Here is an 8,582-nt window from a genome sequence, read left to right as displayed (position 1 = left end):
GAGTAGGGTTTCAGGCACAGCCTCCATGCTGGGGACTGTTTGCTCATGCACACGCTGGTTGGTGACAAAGGAACAGATGACGCCAACCCTGTGGAGATGGAGGGGAGGGGAGGAGGAAGGGACTTGTGGAGTGCCCGTGGGAGCCTCGGGCCATGGCCACCCCTCCCGTCCGACCTGGGCAGCCCCTCACAGCAGCACGAGGGTGGTCAGCAGAAGGAAGGCCATGAGAGTCACAGGCTCACAGGCCATGGCCTTGTGCTCCATCTTCACACAGCCCCCACAGCAACGGTGGTGGTGGCAGCAACAGAAGCAGAGCCCACATAGCCCGCCTTGTGCCGCATCACCCGGGCAGGGCAGCAGGGCATCAGAGGCTGTCCTGACCCCCCACATTCCAGCCCTGCTTCTGCCTGACTCTAGAGGGAAACCAGAAGTGGGGAGCACAAGTGCGGTGGGCCCTGCGCCTGGATCTCACCCATGCAGGGGTGAAAGGATGCCTGAGACCCCCACCCAGCAAGGTGGGTGAGCAGAGTGGAGTGAGGCTTTCCTACCCCACCCCTGCAGCTCACCCTGTGCTCCCTTCCCCAGCACCTCCCTGGTTCTCACCTTCTCCACCTTCACCGAGGATGGCTCATTCAGCAGGGCCTTGACCACCTCTACCAGAAAGAACCAAGTTTGGGGACAGTCATTGCCTTGCTCCAGGGCCCACCCCCTCACACCACCATGACACCTTTGGAGAAGGCAGTGTCACCTCAGTCCTGTGCCATCCTGCCCGGGCCTCAGCACTGCTGCAGGAGGGAACAGCCAAGGGAGGCCTGCAGATGTGCTCCACTATAGTAACTTTTTACTGTCTATATGTATCCTCTAACATTACGTTGCAAACCTCAAATATATACAATAGAGTGGGTTTTTTTAAGAAAAATAGTTGGGAGAGTCCACAAAGTTCAATTTTGTGTGTGCTGCGGTGAGTGAAGCCGGGGAGGAAAGGTGGGCTGGGGCGGGAAGGGGAGGAGGCGCCAGGTGAGCCTCACACGTGGTGAGGACGGGCACGGCCCAAACTGAGGCACAGAGTGTGTGACGGTTCAGCAAAGTGCTTGAGAGTCCCTGTGACAGCTGCTGCAGGCCAGACGAGGGTTTCAGCACAGCTCCCTGGCCATGCGCCAGAAGGCCACAGGTGTGCCAGGACCTCAGGCAGCTTTGTCAGAAGTGGTCAAAGTCAGGAGCGCAGCGGCCCAGACAGACAGAGATGGCTGTGCTCTGCTTTGCTGTGGCAGGGTGAGCTTCTAGAGCTTTCTTTTGGTAAGTTAAAACATGTATTATTGTTCTTAACTGACACATAAAAATTGTACATATTTATGGAGTACATTGTGGGTTTTTTTTATTAAAAACTAGTTGATTTTATTGCTATTATTAATACCAAACAAGTCTTTAAATCAATGAAAATTTGATTAAGCATAAAGTTACTTTCACATTTGTCTACAACCATAGTATATATAGTTTTTGGCATAACGACACAGCCCTTGGAGTTTAAAACATCCCCAACTGCAAGATTGCCTATATAAAATTCCCATTATTGTTGATGTAATAGTGGGTTAGTTAATCAAATTAAAATCATTATACAATCTAGGATAAAATAAAATGGAAATAATTGACTCATAAAATTCATATTTAAATTATCTTTATTTACAAAATACTATCCTGAGAATTATAATTCCATTAAGCTTCAATTTGAGCAAAAAAAGTAGTTCCTTAAAATGAAAAGGAGGGAGAAGTCAAAACTATTTATGAAGAGAGTCCAAAAATACCATCAGGTTTCTTGCTGTGGTTCTGGATTTCAGGAGCAGACTCATTTGAGTGCAGAATCAACCCTGAAGGGAACTCACCCCTACTTTCACCATGTGGGGGTAGAGGTGAAAATCCAGCTCTTAGAGGAACATAAGGAGGAAAACCCGTCACTGAATAGACATTTCTCATAGCAAATGGAGGTGGTGGCTGGACAGAGAAATCCGTTGGTAGATAATAATTTTGAGGAGCTCCATACATGCTTCCTGGAGGAGGTGGAGGAAAAGGAGGTTCTCTTCTCATGAATGGACCCCCTCATATCCACTGGAAACAATGGACCTCTGATTGCAGGAAAAGGTGGAGGAGCAAAGCCAGGGCCACTTGCTTCCCTTTCAGCAGGCACAGATGAATTAGGCACATTTACATTACCAAGGTCATCTTTGGTATCATTTCTACTGGATTCCATTTGTGAAGACTTAGGCCCATCCGCTTTATCCAAAGAAGGCAGATTAAACCTTCTCAGTTCTGCTGGTCCAGACAGTCCACCAGGATTAGGATCTAATCCATCTTTCCTTCGTGGAAGAAGAGCTGGATCAGGACATGGGTGGCCTGGTGGAGGGATCGTCATCCTCTGGTGCTGTACCCACGGAGGTGACAGGAACCCAGAAGGTGCTCCATGAGAATTGGTTAAAATATCACAGCCCGATTCTCCTCTTTCATTGGTCATCTGATGGTCCAGAGTATTCTCTGGGCCTCTTGAGCCTCTTCCTCCTCCTCGCCCTGGAGTCAAAGGTGCGAGTGTGAGTGGAGAGAGAAAAGCTCTCGTTTCGGATGAAGGTCGACCCACTGGTGAGGCACCATGTGGGGAATGCTCTCCGCCAAATGCTGTATTTGGAATATCCGCTGCATAATGTTCTTTTTTGAAAAGTTCAAATTTAAACTCTTTTTCATTTAATATTTGTCTCTTGTAAACATTTGCTTTCCTTAAATAACTGAGGTATCTTTCAGCAGTCTCAGCTGCCACCCAGCTGCCATGCACTTCTTTCTCATAGGCCATCAACTGCCCTTGATAAGAACGAACGCTTCTCTCCAATTCTCCTTCCACATCTCCGGCTCGCCTTCTGTAGGTCTCCAGTTCCTCAGCGGCATGGCTCATCTTCTCTCCTACTTTGGAAAGTTCCTCCTCCTTCTCTAACTGGTCCTTTTCCTCTACTATTAATTTCCTGTGGAGTTTCATTCCATTTTCTTGATACAGTTCAGTCATTACTTGAAGTTTCTGCCGAAGCTTCTGATTTTCACTTTCCAACTGTGTGTTTTCTGACTGTAAAGATGCTTGTTCAGTCTGGAGATTTGTAATATGCTCTGTAAGCTCTTCCTTTCTTTTATCTACTTCAGATAACCGAGTTTGAATTTGGTTTCCTTCTCCTTCTAGAGTTTTTAAAGAAGCTTTTAACTTAGCAGCGTGAATCAGTTTCTTCAAAGCTCCTTCTGGTGGATCATCTAAGCGAGCACCATTTTGTGATTCACTCTTCATCTCCTATTCCAAGTCATCAGCCATCATGTCTTCTCCAAGCACAGCAGCCCAGTCTTTCATCTTGAGCAAGCATTCAGTCAGAGACTTGATGTGATTTTCTTTCTCACTCAGAAATTTTTCTGCCTGGACTTTGGAATCTTCAAATGTTATTTTCTGTATATGAAGTTCTCTCACTTGTTCTTTCAATACTTCCACTTCTTGTAAAATCTGTTTCTGGCTTTCCTGAAGTTGGGAATTTTCATTCAAGGCATCTTTTATTGCCACCTTCAGACTTTCTTCATTCATTTGAAATACTTTGCAGATTTGTTTGGCTTTAGCTACTTGTGACTGGATGGATTTTGATTCATCTTCTAGGGACTGTATCCTTTTTGAAATATCTGCCATCAATTCATCTTGCTCAGAATGTTTAGATTTCTGTTCTTTTAATTCTTTTGTTAGAAAGACTATTTCATCCTCAAGTTTAGATTTGGACCTGCTCAGCTTTTCATAGGTTGCCTCCAAGCTTTGTGCTTCTGTTGACTCCTTCTCAAAGCTGGCATCCTTCACAGCTGACTCTAAGGCTTCACACTCCTCTTCAACAATGCTAAGTTTGTCAAGTAATTTACATTTTTCTTCAATTAGTCCAGAAAGTTCTTCAGCAAGCTTTTTCTCTCTTCCTACATGCAGCTGGCTTCTAACCGATTGAACACTTCTCCACAAAAACAAGAGAAGAAAAAATCCAGTAAGAGGCGCACATATCACCAGTTCCCACAGAAAACCAGGGCCCAGTCTCAGGTCTTCAGGCCATGCTGCCACAGTCCTGCACAGCTTTCCCAGGACCAGCCCTAAATATGGCTGAGGGGCAGAACCAGGCACCTCCATGGCACCGAGGCTGCTCTGGCTGTGGCCACGGTAGCCACGGCCTGGCCGGGCCACAACCAGCAGCTGAGACAGCTCTGCGTTCTGTCAGGAATGCAAACCAGCCCTGGCGACAGCAGCAGACATGGGGCAGCCAGCCGTGCGGGGAGCCGGGGAGCACTGGCGCCCACCAGCCTCAGGTGTCCCACACGCGCACCATGGTAACCAGGCCCCTTTGTGACATCACTTCTGCCACACGGTCTGAGCCCGTCGCCACACGAGCATGTGACACATGCTGTCCTAGCCATCCCCCACCTCGGCTCGGTTTTGGCTGGGCCACCGCCGGATTTGAATCCATGTTTATAGTGTGTAATGATCAAATCTGGGTAATCAGCGTACTCATCACCCAAATATTTTTCATTTCTTTGCGTTGGGAAAACTCAACATCCTCTCTTTTAGCTATTTGAAAGTATATAATAAATTGGTGCTAACAATAGTCACCTTACAAAGCTATAGATCACTAGAAATGGTTCCTCCTGTCCAGCTGTAACTTTGTATCTGTAACCTCTGCCTTTCCCCTCCTCCCCTACCCTTCCCAGCCTCTAGTAACCACTATTCTGCTCTCTACTTCTAAGAGATCAACTTTTCTTTTGGCAATTTTTTAAAGGAAATTTTGTGATTTTAATTTCTTTCACAAGAGCATCCTTCTTTAGATATCTGCCAAGGAACGGAAGTGTTTTCTTTGAGACTAACTTTGCTAAAATAGCCATAGAATGTGGCAATGGGAAGAGGCATGAGACACTCTGGGCTTCGCCTGGCCCAACGCTTTCTTTATAGGTAATGGAACAGAGGTCTACAGTAAGTACACTACTTGTCCAGGGTTGTTTACTTATTTAGTGGCAGAAGAGTGCTGTGTTTCAGGATCTGCTGAATGTCAGTGAAATGCTCTTTGTTTAAAAATCACTTTATTGAGGAATGTTTTTAAGACAATTGAAGGCTTGACTATATTACTTCTTTACAAACAATGAGGTGGGCTTTGTGAGAAATGCTTCTTCCAGGATCTAAAGATTTAATACTTAACAAATAAATTATAAAAACAGGAAATTGTTGTGTACATTTTGCATTAATCAGGGTTTCCTAGAGAAACAGTAGATGGATAGATAATAGATAGATATATACATAGATACATACATACATACGTACGTACATAGAAGGAATTGACCTACATGATTGTGGAGGCTGGAAAGTTCCGTTATCTTCTGTTTGCAAACTGGAGAGTCCAGAAAGTCAATGATGTAATTCAGTCTGAGTCCAAAGACCTGAGAACCAGTACAGCTAAAGATCTAGGTCCAAGTCCAGGTCCTAAGGCCCAAGAAGAAGGAACATGGATGTTAGAGGGCAGGGAAGATGAATGTTCCAGAGAAAACAGGGGGCAAATATGTCCTTTATCTGTCTTTTCATTCTATGCAGTGGATTTGATGATGCCCACTGGTTTTGGTGAGGTCAATAGTTTTTACTCAGTCTACTGATTCAAATGTTAATCTCTTCTAGAATCACCCTCATAAGCCCACCCAGAAATAATGTTTTAGCAGCTATGTGGGCACCCCTTAGTCTAGTCAAGTTGAAACAAAAAATTAACCATACACTTTTCATGAAGTGTATATGACATGAACATACATCCATTTTCAGCATAGTTCATCTGTTTTAAACCTGACTGCTACTAGGAAATATTCGTTAATATTATGAGAAAATATAATTTAACACTTTCTCTACTAGGATCCATTCAGCATGCTAAAAGTCAACATTTTGGCATATCCCATTCTCTGGTGAAAATAATGACCTTATTTCAAGTTGACAAAATAGCCTAAAGGTACTTTGAATAGGAATTTAAACAGATTTAATACCGACAAAAAAATCCTGTGGTAATCTATCATGAGCGTATTAAATGGAGTTCAATGGGGGAGAAAACAGCTGTAAAAATATGAAAGTCATTTAAAAAAATACAAGGGTACCTCAAAAAGTTCATTGAAAAGTGGGATTAAAAGATAATATGAATCTTTTGATGGTATTTGAAGACTCCTCATATGATATTTATAAAATGTAATGTTTTGGCATGGAACTATTAAGGACAAAATATTCTCAAATCATTTGTTAAACTTCTAAGTTCATGTTTCCTACTTAACCTGAATAAAATTGCATTTTTACACAGATAGTGTGCCTTTCTAGGAAAAGAGAAGTAAGGAAGCAATATTAAAAAGTGGTTCTTGGGTAAATAGTTGAATTAAAATTTCATATTGGATATTTTCTAAGAAGCATATGAATTTGTATTTCCAAAAACAAACCTCTGTCAAAAACTGCTGTACAGCTAGTTCGAAATATTTACCATTGCTCAAACTGTACCATTTCATATAGTTTGGAGGGCTAGCTGGGGAAAACAAGGTTATGAAATCCCTCCACAACAGCAGTCTGTTAGAAAGGAAGAATGGGTCGCTGCTGGAAATGACAGTGAATTTGCTGAGTCCATTCCAAGTGCTTCTCTAAGGTCCAGAGTTTGCCTCTGTAATGACAGTCTCACAGAAGCACGAGGCAAGCCAGCAGTCAATTGCATTTCAATCTTCCCCTGCTGCCTAAAATTTGCCAAGAATGGTTTCTTCGAATACATGACCTTTAGACCTACATACTAATCTAAATAAATTTCACAGTGTTCCTCTCCTTTGCTATTAAATATTGCTATTAAAAACATTGGTATGATGTATCCAGCTGAAAATGTGGACACGTGGACATGTTTTATTGGGGAAATGCTTTGTTTCTATGCTGTGCGCAAGAGGATTGATTCCTTAATAAACATGGGAAACGTTTTGTTTGGAAAAAAAATACTGGTATGAGAGTCTGGGACATTCCTCTATTCCTGGGTATTCCTCTATTCCCGTAGGGGACTAGAGCCCTCACCCCCAACCACTTGCCATTTGGGAGCTCTTGGAGAATGTTAAGACTTGCATGGATCAGTTCAGATACACGATTGAGCTTGTAAAGTGCTCATAATTTTTAAAAACTGGTCAGGCGAAAAACTCTAAGCACCCAAAAGGTATTTTCTGTACCTTTTTTTCCCTGTTTTTTTCCCTCCCTCTTTTTATTAGAAATAAAGATTCTAACTGTTTTTTATTTCCATTTCCTTTCATGTATTTATTGGATAAACATTTTTTAAGGGTCTACTATGTAACAGTCATTGTCTTCGGCACTGAGAATATAGCAATGAATAATCACCTACTCGCTTCACGGTAAATTATCTTTACCTAAAATCTCACACATCAGACTAGTCTGGAAGAGTTAAGATGTAGATTCCTGAACCAAGAAGTCCTGAGAGAGGTAGAACAGGGTACAGAATTCTAGATCCAATCCATGCATATTCTTGTCTATGCCTTCAGTGTACACGAAGGTAGAAAGCAGGATGAGCTGTATTTCTTGTTCTAATCATTTCAATTCCAAAAATATACAGAGACCATATTTCCTTAACAACGAAAAAAATTCTGATGACCAATTTGACAAATATAAACACATATAACAAGAGAAGATTTTATAAAACTGCAACTATCAGATAAAACGTAGGCTATTTGATCAAAGTACCTGGCATGGGTTTCTTTTAAAATCTCTGCAGTGCTTCTCAGTGTGGGTTCCATCAGCCACTGTCCCTGTCTTGGTCTCTGAGTCATAAGAGCCTATATGGTTATCTTTACATTGATTCCATTGTCATAGCCTGTTTCTTCACCCTGTATTCCTACCTCTCCAGGGATCAATGAACTTTTTGGTCCTTATCCTACTTGACATTTTAGTAGCATCTGACACTGTCTACTCTTTCCTTGGCTTCTATGAACTTATACTTTCCTGATATTTCTTCTACCTTTTTGGCCCAATGCTCCTCAGGCTCCTTTGTGGTCTCCTGTGTCTCTGCCCTTTCATTAAATACCCATGTTCCTTAGTATTTTCTTTTCATCTCATAATCTCTTGTATTAGTCAGGGTTCTGCAGAGAGACAGAATCAACAGGGTATGTTATAAATACATCAAAGGGGATTTATTAAGGGAATTAGCTCACACAATTGTGAAGAGAAGTTCCACAATAGGCCGTCTGCAAACTGGATGCCAGTAGCGTGGCTCAGTCCAAGTCCAAAGGCCTCCAAACCAGGGAAGCTTATGGTGTCTTTGGTGTAAGTCCTGGAACCCAAAAGCTGAAGAGTCTCGAAGTCCGATGTCCATGGACAGGAGAGAAGAATGTGTACGAGCTCCAATGGATAGAGCCATTCATTTTTTTTTCTCCATTTTTTGTTCTCTTGGTGCCTGCAGTGGATTGAATGATTTCTCCCCATATTGAGGGCAGATCTTTCCCACCCAGTCCACTCAGGATCTCATGCTAATCTGTCCTTGAAACATCCTCAT

General features: G+C 42.8%; 1 pseudogene; it reads right to left on the bottom strand.

Moving 5' to 3' along the window:
• Nucleotides 1-266: 266 nt before the first annotated feature.
• Nucleotides 267-4,174, bottom strand: LOC134362601 (cTAGE family member 2-like; annotated as a pseudogene).
• Between the last annotated feature and the right edge of the window lie 4,408 nt (nucleotides 4,175-8,582).

This window comes from Cynocephalus volans, chromosome 14 (assembly GCF_027409185.1).
Source record: "Cynocephalus volans isolate mCynVol1 chromosome 14, mCynVol1.pri, whole genome shotgun sequence".
Lineage (NCBI taxonomy): Eukaryota > Metazoa > Chordata > Mammalia > Dermoptera > Cynocephalidae > Cynocephalus > Cynocephalus volans.
The sequence above is the reverse complement of the archived record's forward strand: the minus strand, read 5'-3'. Positions and strand labels throughout refer to the sequence as shown.